Source organism: Globicephala melas, chromosome 4 (assembly GCF_963455315.2).
Source record: "Globicephala melas chromosome 4, mGloMel1.2, whole genome shotgun sequence".
Classification (NCBI taxonomy): Eukaryota; Metazoa; Chordata; class Mammalia; order Artiodactyla; family Delphinidae; genus Globicephala; species Globicephala melas.
The window spans coordinates 79,107,107-79,133,351 of NC_083317.1; the positions used below are offsets into that span (position 1 = coordinate 79,107,107).

Genomic DNA, 26,245 nt, shown 5'->3' on the forward strand with positions numbered 1-26,245 from the left:
AGGAGTGAAGCAACCAAGGTCAGCTGGCCTGTCTGCAGCAAGGCTGTGACTCATTTCACACCCTCACAAAACAAACATGGCTTGAGTGTTTCTGTGCTCACACTCACATTCCTATATACCTACTCCACGTGCTTTTCCATGGCCCCACGCTTACCCTCTCAAACTTGATTCTGCTTTGCGTTATACCTTTTTCTGCCCGGAGAGTAACAGGCTCTCTATGCATTGATGTATTTGGAGTAACGATGTGAGAAAGAGGCCCTCGTTGGTGAAGATGCATGGTGAACGGTAGTGGATATTGATAAGGCATCAGCAGGTAAGAAAGATGAGCTTAGACATTTGCCAGCCCAGGAAGTGGGTAAGAAATGAACCACAAGATCTTCCTTCTAGTCACCCACACTGCGCCTTCCCAGGATGATTCACAGGTATGGCTCCACGGACCTGACAAAGGGGACTGTCTTCAGGAAGATGAAAGCATGTTTTTATGCCTGCTCTCTCTCTTTTTTTATTTGTTCTTTCTTGAGTAGTAACTATTAATTGTGCTATGCGGGCAGTACAGAGATGAGTCTACCGGGAAACCAGCACAAATCCATCAAGTGCTTTTAGTTCGAGCTTTTTAGAAGCAATTGTTTACCACATTTTCCCTGCTCTTTTTCTCACGGCTAGAATTAAAGTGGATTTTACCACACGATCACCGCAGTGCCCTCCTCCCCCACCTCCAAATGAAGACAGAAGATGGCTAGTGGTCTCTCACCAGCAAAATCACAAGACCTGTGTGAGAAAACCAATTCATTTAGTGTTTGTAAAGCCTAAGGATTGGTCCCTAAAATAAGTACCGCACCTTTATTAACATATGAGAACCCTGTGATGTAGATATTGTCCCATTTGAACCAATGAAGAAATTTATGCTCAGAGATAATATGTTACTTGTCTAGAGTCTGACAACTAGAAAATAGCAGAGCTAGGAAGTAAACACAGGTCTTCTGACTCCAAAGCCAATACTTTTTCCACTCATTAGAGCTGCCATGTACACACTTCCAAGAGAATCCACTACCTTCCATTCTGTTCAGCAGAAGAATCAAAGCTTCAAACAGCCTTAGAAATAGGCTGTATATAACCAAAAAAAACCTCCTTTGAGAGGTCTTTATTAGGAATAGTGAGCTACAAAGCCATTGTAGATTCTGTAAGCCTTGCCTCTAACCGAGGCAATGTCCTGGACTGCATCTGGACATTAGGTAGAGTCTGCACCATTCATGTAAAATCAAAAATCATGGAGCTCCTGAATTTCCCAGCACAGGGCTCAGGCCAAATAACAACATAGCACAAAGCCTGCTCTCTCACCCAGCCCCAGGGCTTATACTGAAGAAGGAACACTCAAGGGAATGAACGTAATGGAAGAGTAAGGGCCTGTAAGTCATGTGTTCACAGAGGCTCTGGCTCAGCATGAAGCAGAATAAAATTTAAAAACCAGATGAAAAGTTAATATAGCCCAAGCTTAAACTCATTTTTCATTAGTATTCCTAGATCCTCCAAAGCATAGGTAGATAATGAAAAGGATTCAACAAGAGGAAAAATAAGAATAATCCAGTCTTCAGGCCCTTGGATTTAATATCTGAACAAGATGAGGATTAATTTGAGCAAGCAGCATCTTTTTCTGTCTCCCCTTACCCGGGGGGTGGTAAACTTAAGCATTTTGAAAAGATTCTTTATCATAAGCAAAGCTGACAGGGACACCTGATGAGAATGATAATTAAATCAAGAAGTAAATAAACACCTGGATCAATGTTCTTTACTTTTCATGACTGACTTAAGAAAAAAGGTTGCCTTATAAAGGGGGATATTTCTCTCTTCCAACCATAAATATAGGGTAGCTTCATAAGGTTTTCACTTCTTTAAAAGTTATTTTGCTTCTCAACAAATGCCAGTTAGCCACCTTCTATGTGTTAGTGTGTGGTTTGGCGGGAAAGGATGGTAGAAAGAGAAAGGACACCATCCCTATTTTCAAAGAGCTCAAAGTCTGGTACCTGAGGCCAAGCACAAAATGTTGTGATTTTTTTTTTTAAGTCAGCAAGTTATGTTCTCAATTATGAAAATACCAAATGTCAGATTCTTCTCCAGTCCAAGCAATCATGTAAAATGAACTAATTCTTCTGAATCAGACTTTTTTTAAATGAAAAGTATGACTGTTGAAGCCCTTCCTTTTAATGCCAACATTATTAGAACTCAGAGGAGAACACAAGGTCAATTCTCTGTGCTCCATACTTTTCCCAGGTTCTAACCACTGTCCAACAGAAATATAATGTGAGCCACGTATGCAACTTAAAATTTTCTAGCCACCACATTTTAAAAGAATATTAAAAAGAAATTTATTTTACAAATAGATACAAAATTTTATTCTTTCAGCATGTGGCAGAAGCCACATTTCAACTGCTCAACAGCCACACGTGGCTAGTGGCTGCCATACTGGACAGCACACCTCCAACTTCTCAACCTTCACCTAACAGAGTGAAACATTTGTTGCAGAAAGGTAACAAGTTTTGCAATAGCTATTAAGATACTCCACTCCCATGGGCAGACCCAACTCACCCAATATTGCAAAGTACTTCTCTCAACCTTATACCTCGAGACCAAGAGATTGTAGGTCACTGTGAAAGCAAATGCAAGAGAGAGAAAATGCTCCATCTCATATGTGAGGATGAGGAAAACCAAAGAGGACCAAGGATTATGCCCAACAAGATAGCAACTTAGGGCTTCCCTAGTGGCGCAGTGGTTAACAATCCACCTGCCAGTGCAGGGGATACGGGTTCGAGCCCTGGTCCGGGAAGATCCCATATGCCACAGAGCAACTAAGCCTGTGTGCCACAACTACTGAGCCTGTGCTCCAGAGCCCAAAAGCCACAACTACGGAGCCTGCGCACCACAACTACTGAAGCCCACGCACCCAGAGCCCGTGCTCTGCAACAAGAGAAGCCACCGCGATGAGAAGCCCGCGCACCGCAACGAAGAGTAGCCCCCACTCGCCGCAACTAGAGAAAGCCCGTGCGCAGCAACGAACACCCAACGCAGCCATACATACATACATACATAAATTTATTTTTAAAAAAGTAGCAACTTAGCCACTCTACCCACTGGGATACTGATATCATCACATAGAGGACCTGAGATTCTACCCTCAAATCTTTTGTGTCTTGAATCAAGTTTGTTTTCCAACTCTAGTCATCAGTACTTCTCTTCCCAACCTGACTGTGTATCCTCTGAGAATAAGACAAGGTAGGTAAAAATTCAGTAAATATGCAATGCGTCAATGAAGTTACAGAAAAAAAGAAGTGAGAAACTCTTCACCTTTTCATATCTTCTGGTTTGGGTCCGTGAATATGGAAGATTCCGTTCCCTTGTAAAATGCTAAAGAGCTCTCCCTCTATCACTTTTTCCCCCAAGATAGGAAGGAGGATGATAATGGCTGGCATCCATGAAGCCACGCCAATCAAGGAGAAGGATCATCTCCAGAAGTCTGGCAGAGCCCATCTCTCTCTCTTTCCTGCCTTCCCTAGTGTTCTCCTTTCTGTTGGAGATTTGGTTTCTAAGGTGGGCCCCAATCCCTGTGTTGTTCACTGGGTAAGAATGCACAAAACCAGCACCATCGTTCAACTCTCCTCACAGGCAAGGCCCAGGGTTGGGACTGGAGAAATGTTGAAGCCAGCCCCAAGACTAGCCTCACGTCGGAACCACATTTTCTAGCTGAGCTTTGGCAGACACTTGCTTTAGGAGTTTTGCACTTCTGTTAGAATGAAGCTGGTAGTTTGAAGACTAGTCAGCGATGGTCACCACTGTCAAGATGTCCGAGTGTTAACAGTCCCAGGCAAATAGTCTTTAGTTAAAACATAATAAAACAAAACTGATCAACAGCAATGTTAACATCCGAGTGTTAACAGTCCCAGGCAAATAGTCTTTAGTTAAAACATAATAAAACAAAACTGATCAACAGCAATGTTAACATCTTAGTGAGAGGTCACGTTAATATAATGTAGTCCCTGATATGAAGCCATGAGAAGGGCTTTACCTCTATGGTGGTCTTCCCCAAATCCACAAGCCTAGTCTAATTATGTGAAAACATCAGAGGGACATTCTGCAAAATACCCTGCCCAGTACACTTAAAAAGTGCCAAGGTTATAAAAAGCTAGGAAAGGCTGAGAACGGTTACAGACAGGAGACTAAGAAGACATGATGACCAAATGCAGAGTATGCTGAACTGGAATGTGGAACAGACAAAAAGCATTAGTGGAAAAACTGGGGAAATCCAAATAAAAGTTGTAGATTAATTAATCACGTGAACTGATGATACTTTCTTAGTTTTGATAAATGTACTTTGGTTACGTGAGCTATTAACAGTAGCAGAACCTGGGCGAAGTGTATAAAGGAACTTTCTACTCTTTTCGTAACTCACCAAACAGAAACAGGTAAAAATTACTGGGGAAATGAACACCCTCAGGCTGCTTCCAGCCGAACCAAAACTCGATCAGGAAAAGAGCTGACGACACTGAACTACGAAAAAAGACATTACATAAAGTGACTTCTTGCTTTTTGTTGTTCTTATAATAAATTTTAAAAAATTTCCAATTAGTTAAAAGATTCACTGCAAGCTAGAAATTAGCTGAATTAAAAAGACTTTTTTAATTATAAATAAAGGAATAGAATGTGAAAGGACAACTTGGCCAAAAAGAATATTGGTAACTGAAAAAGTCACATGTTTGCTAATTATTGAAATTTTTAATTTTATATTTGGAACGGCATTATATAGGGAATCATCTTCCCAAATCATGTTTGAAAGTTTCAAAGATTATATTGGCTCTGTTTTACTGAAAAAGAGTCTGTCTCCATCTGTGCTAAGAAGAAAAAATGCTTAGCCAACACATTCACAGGGTTTTCAGATAGCAGTGTGTCCAGACTTTTTAGTTCCCATCCCAAGTGTCTGTGAAACTGTATAACCTAGGCTGGAAAAAATCCTTTTCAAGGAATCATGACACTTTTTTTTTTTTCAAATTTTTCTTTCAAAAGTCAGTTTTTCTTCAACCCAGTTGACTTGATTCGCCAAACCAACCAAAGTCTAAAGCATAAGAGAAACTAAATTATACCATCTTCTATAGATAGGCAGATAGGGAGGGAGGGAGGGAGGTGGGGAGGAGAGTAGACAGAGGGAGGAAGGAAGGGAGGGGGAAAGGGAGAGGGAAGGAGGAGGAGAGAAAGGGAGAGGGAGAGGGGGAGAGAGAGAGAAAGAGAACAAGAATAAAAGCTAAGACTGTCTGAGCCCAGTATGTAAGCTGAAGTCCTCCATTAAAGGAAAAGGACTTTTGGAAACATTTTACTCCTTCCCGAAGCCTTGGCACTGTAACAGGAATATCAACATATTCACTGAGAATTTTTTTAGCCCTAGTTTTAGAAAAATGTTTTCCCTTCAACAAAGGTAGTGAGTGTTATAGAAACCAAGTCATGAAGCCCAACACTTTTTGGATGAGGAAACAGTGAAGCTAAAACAGAAATGGAATTACACAAATCAGCTCTTTCCTGTCAGAACCCCTCCTAAACACTCCTTCAGATATTGAACCTTGAATTAAAAAGCAAGGCCCAAAACAATTTTTTTTTTTTTAAAGGCAAGTATTGTGAACAAAGTGTCATGCTAATGGCAGGATATGGAGACAAATGAAGAAGACAAGGCCATCCCCGACCCTAAGGAGCTTTAGAACCACTCTTACACTCCTTGGAGGGCATGTGGAGGGCTTCCTTGGAGATGGCTCTTCTCTGAGGATACTCTTTTCCCTGCAACCTCTCTGTTTGTGTCTGCCTGTCTTCTCACACTCCAGATACACAGGGTTCAAAGCCACTGCCGGTATTTTTCTAGTCATTCCTTCACTATCACACACCCTGGCGCTAGCCTCCTATTCTCCCACCTCTAACTTTTACTTATACTTTTCCACTGAGACTTCCAGTTCCTAAGATCGTCTCTTTCCTCCCTGGGCACCATCCCTTCATGGCAGCATTTTTTTTCCTGGTTTAAGGTAGAGCCCACGTACTACATTTCAGGCATTATTTTGGCCCTTTATCTGTCCTAACCATCCCCAGTGTTGGATAAATACAACAATCTGCCTTCCCTGGTCTCACACCTAGTAAACATAACCTTAACAGACTAAATTATCGACAATGCAAAAATAACTTCAATAACAACCCTCTCGATTTACAGTGTAGAACTAATGAAGCATTTCCTTACTTATTAACTCATTTGATTCCCACCACCCTAGTAAACAGGCACAAGAGAACTGGATGCCCATTTAACAGAGGGGAAGCAACCTCTACCAACGGCTCACAGGAAAATTCTGGCACTGCTGAAACTGGGACCCAAATCTCCTCATATGTGACCCAAGGCGATTTCCGTTATCCCAAGGTTCTAAGATCCCCTGAACAACAAAAGACACACCAGGAACGGAGAGGACAAATCTTAACCTACACCAGAATTAGACCAGCATTTTTAGTTGGTTTAGAAAGGGGGGAAAACTCAAAGAAAAAAGTTCTCCAACTGATTCTGGTAGAGACGATTAGCAGAAATATCTTGTAAAGAACGTGGGTGTCCTGGAAGACTCATCGTCGTCGTCATTATAATTTCTAATTATGCTATGTGGGCAGGTGTCCGTGCAGCAGAAACACCATTGGCACCCAGATTAGCAATTTCATCAGGAGACTAGAAACTTAGTCTGCAGTTCTTAGACCTCAGAGCCTGAATCACAGCTTTCCCCTCCAGGATCAGCAAATAAACTGCCTATGCCTTAGCAAGGATTGTTAAGCCTGCCGAGGGAGGTCATCAAATATCAGGTCCATCAAAAAGCACACACTGGTGCAAAGTACAGGAGGCCTCCCGGGAGCCCAGAAATACCACTAAATGCAGAGACAGAAGGCCGGAGTTGTAGTCCCACTTTATGCCTCTAATTCACTGAGTAACTTCGAATGAATCATTTGCCTTCTTTGCACTTTTGTTTTTCATTCTCATCTGAAAATTGAGAGTTTTTGAACTTAAACTATGGTTTTCAAATGAGACATGGGAGGAGGTCAGGAGGGAAAGCGGCCAGCAGTAGGGTTTTGGGCTTCCCTGGCTCTGTGCCCTCCCCTCTACTATAGCAGGTGTGTTTTCATCATTTTACATTCTGGACTTGGGCCTGTCTGCAAGATTTAGCTTGAACAAAGGACCCAAGTCCACAAAAATCATGTGCATGATCTCTGATAACTCGTCAGCTCTCACATTATGATTCTACTCAAATATATTTTCTCTGGGCTAATCTTTACAAAATTCTTTTTACTCAGGTTTATTTGATTTGGGGGAAATTGTATTGGTAGACTTTAAAAATAAATCTACTAATAACATACTCTGAAAACAGAACGTGAAGCATGTCTAGTATTTTCTCATGCCTCCACATTAGTAGATACCGAGAGAGAATGTCCAAAGATGGCAGAGATGAACTAGAGCAACAGGATAGAACCAGCCACAGATCCCATAATTATTTTATAGGGTTATTTATTCATACAAAAATATTTCTTAAGCACTTGCTATGTGATAGGTGCTATGGTAGGCTCAAAATGAACAAACAGACAGGTTCCTATCCTCGTGATGCTTACATTATAATTGGATCTGGTATTTTAGAAAATTGTACATAGCCAAATAACTAAATCAAAAACAAAATGTATGGCATACAGCTAGAGAAATGTGTAAAGAAAAATGTATTCCTTATTTATATGAACAAGAAAACATAAAGGAAAATACGTGAATTAAGAGTCAAGCTCGGGCTTCCCTGGTGGTGCAGTGGTTGAGTCCGCCTGCCGATGCAGGGGACACGGGTTCGTGCCCTGGTCTGGGAAGATCCCACCTGCCGCGGAGCAGCTGGGCCCGTGAGCCATGGCCGCTGAGCCTGCGCGTCCGGAGCCTGTGCTCCGCAACGGGAGAGGCCACAACAGTGAGAGACCCGCGTGCCGCAAAAAAAAAAAAAAAGTCAAGCTCAATTAGGAAAATGACAACAAAAACCTAGTCACAACAGAAGAAACATACTACTGAAGATTTTAAAGAGAAAATAAAGAGTGGTACAGCCAATAATAAATGCAAGAACTGTTTTTTGAATGAATAATAAAACTTTTGCTAAACTAATCAAAAGGAGGATGGGGGGTGGACAAAACCATGAAACTTTAAATAATAATGTGGAAATAACCATAAACAGAGAGGAAATGAAAATGATTACAAGAAATTATTTAACTCCATGCAAATAAATTTGAAAGAGGTGACTTTCCTAAAATACAATTAACAAAAGTGGCCACAGAAAAGATATAAAAGAAAATCAGTCAAATTACTATAGAAGAAATAAAAAGTTTTTAAAAAGCAAACACCTCCACTGCTCTAAAAAAGGTGCCAGGTCAAGGCAGTTTCACAGAGGAATTCCAACACACTTTTAAAGAACAGATCATATAAATGTTATTTAAACTATTTCAAAAAGGAACAAAGAAAAGAAAAGCTTCCAAATTATTTTTATGATGATTTAAGTATAACACTAATAGTAGAATCTGACAATGCAAATACACACACACATATACACAAACAATCTCTTTTACAGACAATATAATTAGAAAAAAGCTGTGAGTTATAAAAATTAGAAAGAGGAAGGTAAATTATGGGCAGATTATATGATTACTTAACAAGAAACTAGAAAAAATTTAATTATTCAAGTAATAAAAGAATTTAGTAAAGCGACTGTGTAGAAAAAATACTGAAACCAAGAGGCTACACACACACACAATTAGTTAGATGGTATAAGAAATTTCCATTAACTAGAGCAAACAGAAAATACCTAGGAAAACAAACCTAGAAGAAACATGCATGGTCTACATGAAATATTTAAACGCTCCTAGGGACACAAAAGAAGACTTCAACAAATGGAAAGGCATAGTGTTCTAATAACAAGAAATAACAAATTTATAATGCATAATGTATGAAGTTAATGAATAAATTTAGGGCAACTCCCATAAAAATGTCAACAGGACATTACTTTTAAAACTGGACTAGTTCATTCTAAAGTTCATGGAAAAAATAAACAAGTGCTAAAAGACAAAAACTTGGGATAAAAAGGAACTAATCAGAGTGAAGTAGCACCATCAGATAACAAAACATTACACAGCTACAGCAATTGATAATGATGCATGAAGTGACAGATGAATGCAACAGAAGGCCCCCAAAATGAGGCAAATTCCTAAGTATTAAATATTTAAGTACTTAAGCACTAAAGTACTTAATATATAATAAAGGTGGCTTTTCAAATCAGTGTGGAAAAGATGGACTATTCAGTAAATAGCTTTTGGACAGGTGGATCTGAAAAAATATAAAAATGGATCCCTACCTCACATCTTTTACCAAAATGTAATTTCAATGAATTGGTGATGAGAGACAGAGAGGCAGAGAGAGACCAGATGAAACAGCCAGAAGGAAAATTAGAAGATTTTTTTAAATAAAGTGGAAAAAGCATTTCAAAGTGTTACACAAAACCCAAAAACCATAAAACCAAAAGGTTGAACTGACTATATATATTTTTTAAATTTTGATCTGTAAGTTAAAAAGACAAATGCAGAATGGCAGGGTATTGCTCCTCCTATCACAGACTAAGCGTTCATCTTCTTAACTGTAATAAATCAATAAGCAAAAAATCCAACAATACAATAGAAAGGGAGGCAAAGGGCAGTTCACAAAAAAAGGAAATACAAATGGGGATAATCTATTTAAAATGATGTCCAAAAATCACTAAACAGAAATATAAATTAAATCTACAAGATACCAGACACAAGATACTGATACAGAAATCATCTAGATATATGATTATATGAAAAAAGCAAGATGCAAAATAATGCGTGTAGTATGCTCCCCTTTGTGTAAATATTCTATATACATTGGGATATAAAGGAATATAAGTACTTATATATGCTTGTTTATACCCAGTTTATTTCTACAAAGGGACATAAGGAACCGATAACAGTGTTTGCCTCTTGCGGGGGGGGGGGGGGGGGGGGGGGGGGGTGAGGGCAGAGTCAAGAGATAAGACATTGATAAGAGTAAGATTTGCTTTTCATTACGTGCATTTTTGTAACTTTTTAATTGTGTACTATCTTTTTGTGTTGATTCCTCAGATTAATTTTTAGTTTTCTTTAGAGAAAGTCTGACCAACAATGCATCAGTGAGAACTTCAAATGGAGGGGAAGGAAGCCTGCTAGATGGCCAGCAACCTTCAGACTCTGCAACTGAACAGGGTACAGCGGAATGAGAATGACAAAGGTGTCAGGGTTTGAAGCCTAAAGCAGCTACTTAATAGCTTTGACTTTGGGGAAGTGCTTTATTCTTGCAATACCTCAGTTTCTACAGCTGTGAAACAGAAAGCTAAGATTCACACCTCAACAGAGCTGTGGTGAAAATTAAATAAGATAACAAGTATAAAGCTCTTAGCCCAAGGTCTGGCAAGGAATATATGTTCAATAAACGTTAGCTCCCCGTACTATAAGGACCATTCCTGAATTAATAGTAACGATAATAATAATAATCTTTCTAGTGCTGTTCTGCTCAACCACATCCATTCAACCAAACACCCACGCCCCACCCCCTGGCCTCAGCTTCCCTTCCCACGGCCACGACACCCCAAGTCCCCATGAAGCAAGAGTTGAATAAATAATCACCAATTTTAAATACTACTCAGGAGAATGACTGGAAAACATCTATTTCAACTCCCACATTTCAGTGAGAAATGAGCAGAGGCCAGCTGTGGTTAAGTGGCAGTCCCAAGGGATGAACACTCAAGTCCCTGACCTCCATTCCATGGACTTTTCACCACATGTCATGTGTTGGCAAGGAATGGGCCTCTTTCCCTCAACTCCACTGTTCTCTCATTTTTAAAGGGTGCTTTGTTTTACCTCCAGAGAGCTCCCTTTTTACTCTATAGCACACCCCTCAATCCGGCATCTCTGGCCTCTCTCTCCTAGTAAACTTGAATAGTCCCAATACATACAAAGTCATCTTGTGTCGGGATGCTCACACACATTAGAGGACAAAATTACCCTTCTTGCGGCGTCATAAACGGCCAACTTTACCAGTCCTCCAGAAAAGGGAGAAAAAGAAACAAATAGTCTTAAGAAATGCAGTCCCCTTCCCCTAGAATGTGATGACTTAAAGATGGCTAGTCAGAGACCACGCATCCTCTGCGTACTGGGGTTTGTTAGCGGGGATGGTGGTGGGGAGGATTTTGTTTGTTTATTTTGTTTTATTTTTCTTTCTGTGTTGGGTCTTTGAGAAAGATTCTATTATGGTTGCTATCAATTCTCATTTAGAGAAATAAGGACAACGGTATTAATAATGAAACAAAAGTACTCCTTTTTACTCTCTGTGGTCTGCAAGGAGTTTCATATTCCACTCAGATCAGAACTCCATGTTTTACTGATGTGAAAGTGTGTGGTTTTTGCGATAGCCAAGTTCTTCTAATATTCAACTTTCTGTTGTTTCTTACTTGCGACTTACAGTAAACGAATCCCAATTTTTCCCCTTTGTCAAAATCAGCCCATTTTCAAAACAACAAGGCCACCTCAGACATGGCGCTTTTCATGAATATCACAGAGGCATGAGCCTATTCAGACCCAGTTTATTGCATTAAACAATCTTAACTATGAAACAGATTGCCCAAATTGTATCTTTGGACTCCACGGAACATAACTCTTCTGGAAAAGCACAGAAGGAAGTCCAGTCCTGCCTTTGCTTTTCTCCCCTTTCCCCCAAAGTCCTCTCAACCTTCACTTTTGGCTACATTTGGACAGAGAAAGCAGGGATTATCATTCTACAAGAGGAGAAAAAACACTGCTGTCATCGCTCCCTTCATCATCATCCTTACCTTGGTTTCAGTGCTTTGTCTCGCATGGGGGCTTACTTCCCATCCTATCAAGCCTGGGAAATGAGGGGTCGCCAAAATGACACTCCCTCACCTTGTATTAGAAGAAACTTAGGCTCAGAAAGGGCAAGTGAATTGCCCAGAAGCTTCCAGCAAGAACTAGCAAGAAGAGGGCCTCAACCCAAGTTTTATCTTTGGGAAGCAAGATCTCCTCCACTCCCCACCCCGTCTGGGAGAGCGGCCCAGAGTCTCCCTCCATCCTGTGTACATCGCTGGCTCTTGGCTGCTTTGTCATGACAGGCTCTGACTCCATTAGCAAGGCTGTACCTGATGGCACAGCTGATCCTGTCAGGGTCGGTTTTGGTGGTTCAGTGCCAGGGCCACACCAGCGGTTAAGTATTTTCACTGTCACCGAGGTCCTTCAGCTGTCAGATGTGTCACAAGCAATTTGTTACTGTCATCGTTAAAGTCCTAAAGTTCCAAATGAATTGTTTTTATTTAGAAACTAGTGCTCTATCAAGGTTTATCCCTATGATGTTGTCGAGCACACTCCCACTGACTTTCTTAAATGGAAGAACGAGAGGCAGAGCTATAGTTAGGTCTCTACTTATTCCATGTAACCTCAGCCTGCCTTCCGCTGGTCACAGCCCATGGTGTTCTGTTATAGGAATATTATCTATTGTTAAGAGTCTGTGATGAATAAAGGCTGAGAACTACTGCTGTAGGTGGTGGGAGCAGAGTGACCTACAGAAGTTGGCTTTCCTAGAAAGAGAAGAGAATATCTGAATTCCCTGTAGACTGGGTAAACCTCTACCATCAATCCTGAACCTGTTCTATGGCCTGATCTTTGGGTAAAAAAACTCAGAATGCCCTGCTTGTAATCCCTAGCTGTCTCACTAAAACACTGTACCCAAACAGGGTAAGATGAGTGTGTTACCTATGACTCAATTTACACTTACACTTACACACACACACACCACAGAAGGGATCCAGTCCAGCACAGCAGATGAGCAAAAATGCCACACAGTCCATTCAGTACATGTCAAGACAATTTATCCTAACAACATACAAGTGATAAACAACAGTATTCCAAGTTTCAGTGAAGTCGGCATGACCATCACTGTTACCAGCTTCTCTCATAGAACCAAATATGTATTATCTGTCTTCTTCACTAGAATGTAAGTACCCCGTAATGAAGGACTGATTATTCATTCAAATTAATATTTAGGGCTTCCCTGGTGGCGCAGTGGTTGAGACTCTGCCTGCCGATGCAGGGGACACGGGTTCGTGCCCCGGTCCGGGAAGATCCCACATGCCGTGGAGCGGCTGGGCCCGTGAGCCATGGCCGCTGAGCCTGCACGTCTGGAGCCTGTGCTCCGCAACGGGAGAGGCCACAACAGTGAGAGACCCGTGTACCGCAAAAAAAAAAAAAAAAAAAAGAATATTAATATTTACTAAGTACCTACTATGTGTCAGGCACTAATCTAGATGGTGGGGATACAGCAAAAAATACCCAACTAAATTCCTGCCCTCATGGAGCTGACATCCCAGTGGTAAAGGCAAAAAATTCACAAACAGGTAAATGAACACATAACTTTCAGAGAGTAATTAACGCTCTAAAGAAAAATAAAACAGGGTACAGAAGGTCAGGAGTGCCTGATGTGGAGAGAGAGGTTGTTATCTATATTGCTTCTACCTCTAATCACCGATTTGGAGCTTTTTAAAAAATACCCATGCCTGGGTCCCAACCCCAGATAATCTGATTTAATTAGCTTGGAGGTAGGCTTGGGAAAGAGTATTTTGAGGGTACTCCAGTGATGCTAACATACAATCAAGTTGGAACCACTGGCCTGCTTGGTTTTGAAAATGAACAGGCCTGGGTTTGAAACTCACCGGTTACATATGACCTGTGTGATCTCAGGAAAGATACTTAATCTCTCTGAGCCTCAGTGTCCTTACCTATAAATTGGGATAACAATAGTAACAGTACCTCTGGGTTACTGTAAGAATTAAATGAGGGGCTTCCCTGGTGGCACAGTGGTTAAGAATCCGCCTGCCAATGCAGGGGACATGGGTTTGAGCCCTGGTCCAGGAGGATCCCACAGGCCACGGAGCAACTAAGCCCGTGCACCACAACTACTGAGCCCGCGTGCCACAACTACTGAAGCCTAGGGCCTGTGCTCTGCAACAAGAGAAGCCACTGCCATGAGAGCCCACGCACCGCAACGAAGAACAGCCCTCGCTCGCTGCAACTAGAGAAAGCCCACACGCAGCAACGAAGACCCAATGCAACCAAAAATAAAAATAAATTAAAAAAAAAAGAATTAACTGATATATGTAAAGTCCAAAGAAGAGTGCCTAGGACATGGAAGGGACTCAGGAAGTGTTAGCCATCATTTACTGTTACCTTTAACAGTTAAAAATATGCACAGAAGATGCAAACTGGAGGGCTGCAGGTCAAAGCAGGTCCTTAGATGGGTTCTGTTTGCCATGTGCAGTGTGGACTTTTAAAGCACTTTGTTGTTGTTTTGAGCCAAAGTTGATGTTACTGAGATCATAAGTTGCATTTTTCTCCTTCCACGAGAAAGTATCTCTTGCAATGTTTTAAATATATTTGAATGAGTTACCAACATTCGAAAACCTAAACACGTCACATAAAAAATCTGACTATGCATTCCTATGTGCAATAACTGATCAGTGCCAGGCAGCGCCACCCTTCTCAGAGACAGCCCTCTCAAGCTCTCCGTGTCCCCCATTACCCCCTTCAGCTCTCTCCCCAAGACACATGCTCAGACTGTGGCCAAGAACAAGTCCCATTTCATCAGCACACTTGCACTTTTATCTTACCTACGAAAAAAAGGAAAACAAAATATGTCCTGCTCCTAAGACTCTAAGACGGGAGAAGGAAGGCTAGATAAAAGGGCTTTGTGTTTCAAGCAAAGGGACCAGAAGCATTTCTTTGTGACAGTCAAGGATCTCTGTCTATGAACTGTGTCAATGCAGTGTGTCTGTGTCAAAAGCGAGAAACTTACACATCGTCTGCTCCCTCTTTTACATAACTCACATGACTCTGTAGGCAAATGACCTCTCATATCCTGGGCACTGAAATAGGAGCTTGGCAAACATTAGCTCCTTTAATCCCACAACTCCAGGGGTTACTTTTCCATCACGACCATTTTCAAGATGAGGAAACCAAACCTTGGAAAGGATAAGCAACAGTCTTGGGTCACATCAATAATAGATGGCAAAGTTAGGTATGGAACCAGAACCTTCTGACGTCAAAGTCGAAACTTCTTCCACCACGCGATGCTCCCTCCACCCAGGGAACGATTTAGTGTAATTTAACTACTGAGGTGAACAATAACTAGATGGGAAAATTCTTGGAAAGAACACTATTAGTTTAGAACAGGATACTCTCTCTCTGGCCAATATGCTTGCTGTCCATGCCACTGATGACGAAGGCCATCTGTGTCTTTTGGATGTTGCGAAACCTGCAGATGACACGATGAAACCTGCTCCTCTCTCTACCTTTTGTCCCCTGTAAAGATAGTTCTACTCTTAAATCTACAGCCCAACAGATTGCAAAAAACCCCAAAAAACAAAAACCATCACCTTGTGTGTACAGGTGTGTGTGTATGTGTTGTGTTGACAAAGATCAAAACCAGTGGCTAAAATGAAAGAGCAAGACACATTCAGGTTCATCTCAAACAATGTCTCTTGGCTAAAGCCTCCCTCGATTCACCTCATCAGAATTAACCTGCCTCCAGATTCCAGGTTATTTGTATCTAAGATTTCTGTATCACATTATATTTATGTGTTGTATGTCAACATCCCCACCAAACTAGAATTCCTGAGAGAACGAACCATCTTTTATTCACTTTTCTATTTCTATTTCTATTTCTATCCCCAATGCAGCCCTACCATCAATGTTATGCACAAAGCGTGGCACAAAGTCAGATGCAAAATAAGAATGAATTACGTGAATACGTAAAATACGTGAATATGTAAAGATAAGACTGACCATTTTCTATCCATGTTTCTTTAAGTAAATGTATACTTAGTATGAGCACCTACAGAGCTAGGCTTTGTGGAGATGCAAAGATTAATTTTTTTAAAAGCTTTGATTCAAGATGCTCACCATCTCCTGGGAGAGACAAATGTACATATATAACCATAATGCAAAAGAAATAAAAATTAAGTCTCCTAAAGATATACAAACAAAGTTCTGGCAGTTGAGAGAAATGTGCACGATATGAAATTCTCAGGAGTTTGCTATAATCTTTATTTTAAGTGGTCAATTAAAATATATCTTACCCAAATAAATATGCAATTTCTTTCTCTGATAATTTACTGACATTTCTTTTTTGAAGTTACTGACATTTAACTATCAAAAGAGCTGTTAAGAAAGGTCTCAGCCATAATGAGGAATTCAACTTTTTTTTTAAGGAAATTTAAGAGAAAGTATCTTTGTATTTCAGCAATTCTGTAAAAGCCTGACTTTTCTGACAATATAACTGCAAAGAAACTTGTGTCAAAACACACAAGAAACAAAAAGGGTGCTCAAGTTATTTCAAGTCTACAATTACTTGCTGAATACATGCTAAAGTGCCAGGAAATACGTTAAGCTCTCCAGGGAAACAGAACTCAGTGTTTATTTGGGGTAACAATGAGATACGGGTCCAAGAGAAGATATTAGGATATAACTGGATGATAAGTAGCATACAAGAGGTATGGGCAAAAGGCTATGAGAGTCAAGGGGAAGAGAAATTATGTAAACTAGGACCTTTACTGATAAATGTGGCATTGCACTATGACAAGAAAACTAAGTTGAATAACTTGGTATTTGCGTTACACTCCTGGTTCTGCCAATAATTTGGTGACAGAACTTAAGCAATTCACTGCCTACGTTTTAGTTCAGTTTCCCCCATCATTAAAGAGACATATGGCCCTCCCAGTGGTCACAGTCTACAAACCTGGGCATTCAATTAAACGACCTTTTGAATTGGAGTTACAGCAAGAGAAAACAAGTTCTCTACTGTGTTGTTTGAATCCATTTGCCCTCTTAGATGTTTGCCAATAAAGAATTCAAAAGCAATAAATCTAGAAGCTACACGGAATTTGATGTTTTCATTATCATTTATACAACTGACTAAATTACATGCCATCCCATCATAAAGGCTAGAGTACTCCTACAAGATCAGTAGGGGACATATGAAGGTGGGCAGATAATTATGGTGGATATCTACCAGAGTTCCCCCTCCATTCTATGGGCAGAAGGTACAGGACAAATCTAGGTCCAGCTGCCATCAGTCAATACCGATTCTTTTGGAAGGAAAAGTAAAAATTTTATTTCCCATCAGAAATGACCCCAGTGTATCTTTCCTGTGTCATCTCCCACTACTACTTCCTTGCAAACCTTTATTCATAAGCTAGTATTGGCCAAACTTGCCTTACTAAATCAGAATTTCTAGGGAAGGTACTGGGAATCTGTATTATTAATAACAAGCAATTTCAATGATTAGGCAGGTCAGGGAAATCCTATTACAGTATACATCTAAACTACTCATTATTCATCACAAATGACCTGCTTCTTGTCAATGTGTGTGTTTCTTCTGCCTGCAGTGTGCTTCTCCCATCTCTGGCTGGTGACTTATATTTACCTATTCTTCAGGATCCAGTTAAAATACCACCTGATTCCTCTACTCTCATACATGTATTCTTATCTCCTCTCTTGGATTATGAACTCTTAGAGATCATAGGAGGAGTCTCATTCGTTCATTCATTAGTTCATTCACTCAACAAATATTTATTGAGTGTTTGGCATCTACCACATGCCAGGCACTGGTGACATCGCAATGAACAAGACAAAGTTCACAATTTCATGGGCATTCAAGTACTGGAGTTGGCAAACTGTGGCCCACAGACCAAATGTGGCTCACTGCATGTTTCTGTTAAAGGTTGTACTTGAAACACGGCCACATTCAGTTTTTTACATGTTGTCTATGGCAGAGTTGAGTATTTTACATATTGTCTGATAGCAGAATGAGTAGCTGTGACAGAGACCACACAGACCACAGGGCTAAACTATTTACCACCTGCCCCTTTACAGAAAAGTTTGCTGACCCCTGTTCTAGTAGATCCCCACATAGCAGAGTGCCTGGTAGACGGTAGGCGCTAACAAATGCTGAGAGAATAAACCGAAGATGGAAAGTAAGAAATAAGATCATGTAAGGCCATGCCACTCTCTCACTTCATCCCAGCTTACCTTTCCCCCTAGAGGGGTGGGATAGGGAGGGTGGGAGGGAGACACAAGAGGGAGGAGATATGGGGATATATGTATATGTATAGCTCATTCACTTTGTTATAAAGCAGAAACTAACACACCATTGTAAAGCAATTATACTCCAATAAAGATGTTAAAAAAAAAAAGATCATGTAAGGCAGGTCCTATTGCAGAGCCTCTTTTACCTACGCTCTACCTTCATTCCTAGTGATGTCAAAATATTAATAATTAATAATTGACGATTTCTAGCATGTTATTAGCAATGTTACAGTTTAGGATGATAAAAAGAGAGGGGATAAGTTTTCAAACCTATAGAAAATTTAAGAACTAAATAAATTTGCTGTGTCTTCAAAAGTCGTGACTATTTCAGGTCCACCTGTGATCATACCGGCTGGTCTGGCAAAATATATTACAATAGCTGTTACGTCTGGCTTTCCAGAGCTTACGAAAGTTTGAGGAGAGTTGTTATTGTATTTCACTGGTTTGTCTGCTTCATTAGATGCATCTTGTGGATGGGAACTTTGTGTCTTTCGGATCAAGCTAAGAAGACTCATGTTAAATCAAACGCAAACACAGAGCTGCACATGAGGAAAACCCCATTCTGTCAAAGAAGTCAAGTTTATAGATTCAGTCTTATATCCATATCTTCAGAACTGTCTTCTTTATCATGTCCATATGCAAACCCTCTCATCTTTCAAGAAAAGAACTGAAAACTGCAGGATCCTTTTCAGAGGCTGAGTTACTATAAAATTTAAAGTGGAGAGCTGACATACAGCTAAGGCTTTACAAGTCTTCAGCAGTGTCAGTGTGGTTTACTGCAAAGAGGAACAGTTTTAGAGTCAAACAAGTCTTAATTCCAAGAAAGCCGTGCCACTTGTTAACCATGTAAACTAGGAAAATTGTTTAGCTTCTTCAAGTCTCTGCCTCTTATCTACATAATGGGAATAATACAAGTTACATCACAGGGCTGATGTGAGAATTGAAGAAGATAGTCAAGTGCAAAGCAGCTTTCTTAGAACGAGAAGAAAATAGGTTTTCAGTAACAGTAGGTTCCTTTCTTCCCATTAACAAGTTCAACACAGGCCCCTACACCTCAAAAATACCCTTGTTTGATATATCTAAATCCCCTAAAAATGTTACAATACATTTATTAAGGCAATAAATTTGGAAAGATGTCATTTGCACATCTCTGACTTTTAATCCAAACTCAAGAAAATTCTCTTCCCCTCTGAATTTACTACTCAAAAGCTATAGGGCTTCCCTGGTGGTGCAGTGGTTGAGAGTCCGCTGCCGATGCAGGGGACACAGGTTCGTGCCCCGGTCCGGGAAGATCCCACATGCCGCGGAGCGGCTGGGCCCGTGAGCCATGGCCGCTGAGCCTGCACGTCCGGAACCTGTGCTCCACAACAGGAGAGGCCACAACAGTGAGAGGCCCGCGTACCACCAAAAAAAAAAAAAAAAAAAAAAAAAAAAAAAAAAAAAGCTATAATATAGCTCTTGTTTAGTCTATCTCCTGGTGACTGATTTCTAGCAAACTATTACTTGAAACAACATTCCCTAAAATGCAAATATACTAAGAACCCCCTGATGAGCATCATAGAATAGGTAATCAGGTCAGTTTTGAACATCCTCTCTGATTTCAAGGTGAAACAAAAATGGTCAAGTTTTAGTCATTTTCACTTTCTGGTTCTTGCACCCTTGATTCCTGCGACCCCCTTTGTAAAATGGAACAAAGAAATGCTCGTGCTTCCATATAGTCACCCTTCACTAGATATGGATAAAGATGAGCGATGGAGACGGAGAGAGGTAAGTGAGTGGGTAGATGAAATGGCCAGGGGAGAGATGATTAATTAGATGGATGCTTGGATGGATAAGCGGAAGGATGGATGGGTGGAGGCACGGACGTCAGGCAAATGTAGATGAGAAGATGCCACACAGACGTGCAGAAATTCATAAAGAGGCAAAGAGATAAATCTATGACAAAGAAGCTCAACCTCAGGACCGAAATACTAGCACAACTCTCTCTCTAGCCCACTGCTCCTTAAATCTCCATTCTTAAGACTATCCAAATGTTTCTCATCATTACATCATCATATTCAAATATATGGTAACCATAGTATTATGTATCTGCCCAGCAATGGAAATTGAACCCTTTGGGCAAAACAAATTGACCATATCCTCCTAGTAAGAGAAAATAAAAATTCTTCCAGAAGGCATCAAGCAACTTTTCTAATGCAGTACATTCATGAGACTACCCTTACTATGTTTCAATGTCTCTCTAATTAATGTTATGTTAATTAAGAGAAGGTGGCCTAATAGATTTTGTTACCGTCAGAATTTTCTCTAAATTAACAATTCACAGGTGTAATTCTACCTTAAAACTGAGATCATAACTAAAAGTACTGCTAAACTCCAGCCCAATATATATTACTATAGGATGAAGTGAAATACGTCAAATTCCTCTACTGTAAAAACAGTGTCAAGGGCCCCTGCCTTGTTTTAAAGCAAGTTTTCTTCTTGATAAACAGTCAGCACTTAATAATAGAAACAATGGTCAAATATATCACAATAAATGCAAACACAGCACTCACATAACGCAACATCATGCAGTGATTAAAATATGTACTTTTGAAGAATATTTAATGACATGGGAAAATGTTTACACTAAAGTATTACATAAAGGAAATGTATACAACTAAATATGTGTAACATGCTCCCTCTTTAAAAAAAGAATAGAGTGGTTATATGTGTAAAATAGAACGGTGGTTATCTCTGGATGATGGGCTATGGGGGGTTTAATTATCTTCTTCGTACTTTTATGAACTTTAAACTTCTAAAATGAGTGTATATAACTTTTATATCTGAAAAAGAAAAGTTTATTTGTTTTAGGAAAATGTCCAGCAGCTGTGCTAAGGTAACAAATAGGAAGGGTTTGTTTGATTTTCCTGTTTACATGGTATCTTCATATGCATTAGTAGCTCATCTGATCCATTCAACAATTCAGAGTGATGGGGTCAAGGATCCCCACCGACGAGCAGTCAACCTCATTTAGCAAAATGGGACAGAGCAGACCCAACTCAAGGTGTCCTGGTACAATATCGCCTTCTTTACAAGGTCCACTCATTTATCTCAGCAAAAGAGTCTTCTTTTTCAGGGATGTTTTTCTAAAGGGGCTCCAACCTTGTTTTGCTCTCCTCCCAACCCCAAACTGTCAACATGCTATTAAAAAAAAAAAAAAAACTACACATATAAGCATACCTGGGCTGCCTAACACCTCACCCCAGAGTAGGAAGGGAATACTGTTCAAGAATGACAAAATGTCCCACTGTTGCTATTTTCAAAGCATATAAAGCCAATTATCCTAATGGGACCAGTCCAATCTATGAAGGGCATGTCCAGGCACAACTTTTTTAAAAGACACGGTCTGACCTAGATAAAGAAATCTGAGACAAGGATTTGAAAGCTGCTTAAGATGACAGAATACTGAGGGAGGCTTCGAGTCAGCAGCATCAAAGAAGCACCTCAGCTCAAATCTTGCTGGTCTTGGGATGACTCACCAGCACTGCTGTGATGCCTTCCTGCCCCATTCATCAGACAAGTTTTTTTCCATTAGATTTATTGCCGAGGTGCTCCCCAGTAAGGTGGTAAGATCAACTCTGCAGTTTTGGGTTTTTTTTCTTTCTTTCTTTCTTTCTTTTTTTTTTTTTTTTTTTGGCTGCATTGGGTCTTTGTTGCTGTGCACGGGCTTTCTCTAGTTGTGGCAAGCGGGGGCCACTCTTCATTGTGGCATGCGGGCTTTCTCTTTGCAGTGGCTTCGCTTGCTGCGGAGCATGGGCTCTAGGTGTGCAGGCTTCAGTAGTTGTGGTGCACAGACTTCAGTAGTTGTGGCTCACGGGCTCTAGAGTGCAGGCTCAGTAGTTGTGGCGCACGGGCTTAGCGGCTCCACAGAATGTGGGATCTTCACAGACCAGGGATCGAACCCGTGTCCCCTGCATTGGCATGCAGATTCTTAACCACTGTGCCACCAGGGAAGCCCAACTCTGCAGTTTTAAAATAGGGGAGATATGACTGAAAAGTCATAACACTGATTCCACGTACTACACTCAAAAAAGCCCAAGGAGAGTAAAATGTCAGTTGAAGGAACACTGGCCTCCATTTCACCTCTACCACTAAGTAAACACACCAGAGTCTGTTCTGGATTTTTTACTAAAGAATTAGCTGATTCTGACAAAACCTGGTGTATTACTAAAGGCATAAGACAGATTAGTTAGGTGGGGAATATATAGAGGAAAAGGCTGGGCCTGCTTAGGGCCTGTGGGCAGGAATAGAGGTTGTTTTTGTAAAAAGGTTGAAACCTATAGAATAAGATAGAGCCTCATGATTGGCCTCATCTTTAGTGGGAATGAGTTAGAAACTCCTGCTCTCAGTCCCTGTGCTGTGGAAACTTCTAGAACAGAACCCATAGCACATACATGTGGGAACAACGAGAATGTTGTTGGGCAAAATAAACACTCATTTTGGGCATGAGCCTGGGGAATACAAGAAGTGGATGGTCAGGACACTGAGCCTTGGTTCCCTTGTAACATCAGCCAGCTTCCTCTCCACCTTCCTTGACTCTCTTTTCAGGCCCTGAGTTTGTCCTTCCCATCTTGGAATCCACAGCTTAAATATCTTTTAAAAAGCTTTACCTCTAGGCACTGCACAACATAAGTTAACTGAAAAGAGTAGATTTTAAGTTGGAGTGCCCACTGGAATTACCCAAAAAGGTTTTCAAAATGCAAATGCCCATGTCCATACCCAAAGATTTAGGGATGCAGACTGAAAATCTGAATTCTGATAAAACTTCCCTAAGGGATGCCGAGCCACAAATTCAGGTGAGAAACTATCGCTACAGGGAGCAATCACCAAACTGGGAACTCAGGAGAACCAATGGGAAGAAAAGCAATGGGGTACCTGGGCAAGTGTCCCCAGGAGGACCAAGTGGCCCACAGGTAACCCGCATTCACGGTGGACAAAGGGATGAAAGGAGGACCGGAGAGTAACCAGGGTAACAGACAGGTGCCCCATGGGAAGAGCAGTCTGTCCTGTCAAAGATCTCCAGACAAGAGGATCCACTTAGGAGACATGGAGTGAGATAAACAGGGAAATTTGGACAGGATGAAGGTTTTGCAGGGATGGGGATGGGTTTGCAAAAGGTATTCACCTCAGGAAGGCTAATTAATCAATTTATACAATATATTCAATTTACTATCTTGAAAACAGACAGGAGATAAAAATAGATGAGCATATCCTCTGCACATTTCTTTAAATATTGCTGTAACAACAACAGGATTCAGATGAACCCTGCATGGAAAGAAATTTGTCATCGGCCCCCAAGTCAAAGATGTATAATCCATCATGGCCACTAAATGTCTATGACAAACCTCTTCAGCCACAACAAGGTAGAGCGCTTAGCTAATTACAACTCCCTGATCCCTCTGGATGTCAAAACCAAGTCCAATTCATTTGCCTTATGAGTCCCTATAAACAAATCCTGTCACATCAATACGAAAGCCCCGATATAAAACAAAAGATTAATCTGGCTGATGAAACTTAGTCCAGGTGTGCTAGGATAACGATCTTCATATTTGTCTATCATTGTTTCATCTGTAAAATGGGAATAACAGACTTCTCTCCACAGTATAAAAAAGAAATAATACCCTAGGCAGTTGCCAAATAATGAAATACTTAGCTCTAATTGCTAAATAAATGAATTACATAATTAAGATCTACGTTTCCTTTGTTTTTCTAAAAGCAACATCTAGTTCCCAATTTGCATCATCAACCTATTCAAACCTGAATTTCAAGAATCCCTTCTGCTTTATCCAGAATTCCAAATATGGAATTTATCTATTTGATTAGATTCTCCCACTTCTGTTATCATTATGGAAGCTATGCTTTTACCCTGTGTATTTCTTTATCCTATGACATTCTCTGGAAAGAAGTCTGGGAGGGAAGCAAAGAGTCTGATATTCACGTGTGAGGTCTGAAGTTTAACACTGAGGCATGGTTGCTATTTCTGAAATGGGGGTTGATTCTGTGACTGATGGACCATAGACCCTGAGACCTGTTTACTCTAGTTTGAGTTATCTAAGTGTGTCCTTCAGTGTTTCCCAAATAGATGAACCAATCTGAATGACTGAATTACATTACTCTCTGCTCAGAAAACTGCCCCTCACTTCACAATACAGCTCTGTCCTTCATTCCAGCCTCCCACTACTGCCCCTAAAAAAACTATGTTGGGATCTGGGTAAGAGTTGGGGGGGGGGGGTGGTGAGGAACCTGGGGATGGTAGAACATCTCTTTTCTACCTTGCTTTATGCCCTTCCATGTTGGACTCTCTCCACCCTCCTTGTCCACAGGGAAGAAGGGGTGAGTTATCTAATTACTGACTCTGGAGAAGGAACTGGGCATGGGCAATTCAGCCCCTTCCTCCCAGTCTTAGGATGTACCTGACTGCGGGAAGCATACCCTCCCTGCCGCTCAAGGTGAGGAATTTCATAGGCCAAGTCCCCTACGGGGGAGTTTTCACAGGTAGAAGATACACGAGAGGAAGAGGGTAACTTTGATTCAGGAATGCTGTGTTAACAAGCCCACTGAGCTAACAGGCCTAAAGCCCATTCTCCAACTAGTCCTTATCTCCGGCTGCCTGACGCTGCATTACCTTCAACTGGTTTCTAGATGAACACACAAGAACAGGAGGCAGGATAGCAAATGGTGCTGGAACTGAGGCTTAAGGGCCAAGGCAGAGGCTACATTAAGCCTCAACGAACTCCCTCCAACCCCGACACATCATCTAGTCTGACCACAATGAACACACCCGATCTTGCACGCGACCTTGCACGGGGTACTTTGGGGCTTCTGCCTTCACTCACACTCTTCATTCATCCTCGAACTACCTTTCCAAATCCTTCGCTGGCCCCACCCGACCCCCAGGCCAGGATTACCTAGCCTTCTCAGATGCAGCCAACCTCAGGGACCTCTCCATTCCCTGAATCCTCACTGCTCATTCTCTCTTGGTCTTTATCACTCTGTAAGCACAGACATTTTTAAATGTAAGTCTACTCTCTGGGAGAGTCTTAGTTCCTTCACTGTCAAGTCCCAATCACCTCCTCCCCGTCACTGCTCCACTGGCAAAAGTTAACTAGTGTTTACTGAGAACTTATCATGTACCAGGCATGAAACTAAGAGCATTATGTTCATTACCTTGTTTAATCTTCCCTAGGAAGTAGGTACAGTTATCATTCTCTAGAAGGAACAGGGTCTGTGCTCCAAAAGGCTCATCATGCCAAGCACATCTCACTGTGACTGGTGTAACTATGAGAGTCTTGCAGACTTGAGACAGAACAGCAGATGGGGATGGGAAATGAGACTCAGGGGGACTAAATTCAGTCCCAAACTGAGGGTTCCACCTTCACTGCCTTGACCTTGACCTTCACCTACACTTGCCCCTGGCTTTAAGGAGGAAAAGAAGTCTCACTTTAAAAAAAAAAAAAGAAGAAGAAAATGGAGAAAACGTCCAGGTGGTCACTGCTCCATGGAAGGTCTAACTGCTCAATGCGAAAAGGCTCCCCAACCTGAATCCTTGCTCTGAAAACAGAGGTCTGGATCCGTGTGGTTTTGTCATGAGATGAATAACAAGCCCCGAGGATTGCTCGAATTACAAGGCCCAGACCAGATCCACTCAAATATAGCTGGAAGCTTTCTAGTAACTCTTACTGTGCATGGGGAATGAGCTGCTCAGAGAAGTGACTCACTTACTGGAATCCGTGCTGCCTGCATTACTCAGCTGATATTAATACACCCACTTGTTCATTAAAGTTTAATTGGCGTTCATGTGAATTGGTTTCACCGGATACTTAATCAAAGAGAAGTGTTTGTGTATGAAGTGTTCACATACAAAGCTAGAAAGCACAGCTCTTCTCCAGCCTCTGCACACTTCCACTGGCTGCTCTTCTAACTCTGTTGACACAGTAAGTTAGTC

General features: G+C 41.0%; 1 protein-coding gene across 2 annotated transcripts in view; it reads right to left on the minus strand.

Annotated features, from left to right (window-relative positions):
* LPP (LIM domain containing preferred translocation partner in lipoma) overlaps nt 1-26,245 on the minus strand; it is a 681,585-nt gene that overhangs the window by 515,100 nt on the left and 140,240 nt on the right. The window contains exon 1 of one of the 2 annotated variants that reach the window (XM_060298293.2): nt 21,780-21,889. The exons of the other annotated variant lie outside the window; for it this stretch is intronic. The gene's annotated coding sequence lies outside the window, so the exon portion shown is untranslated. Of the gene's footprint in view, nt 1-21,779; nt 21,890-26,245 lie in introns of those variants that run through there. 2 annotated transcript variants of the gene reach the window in all.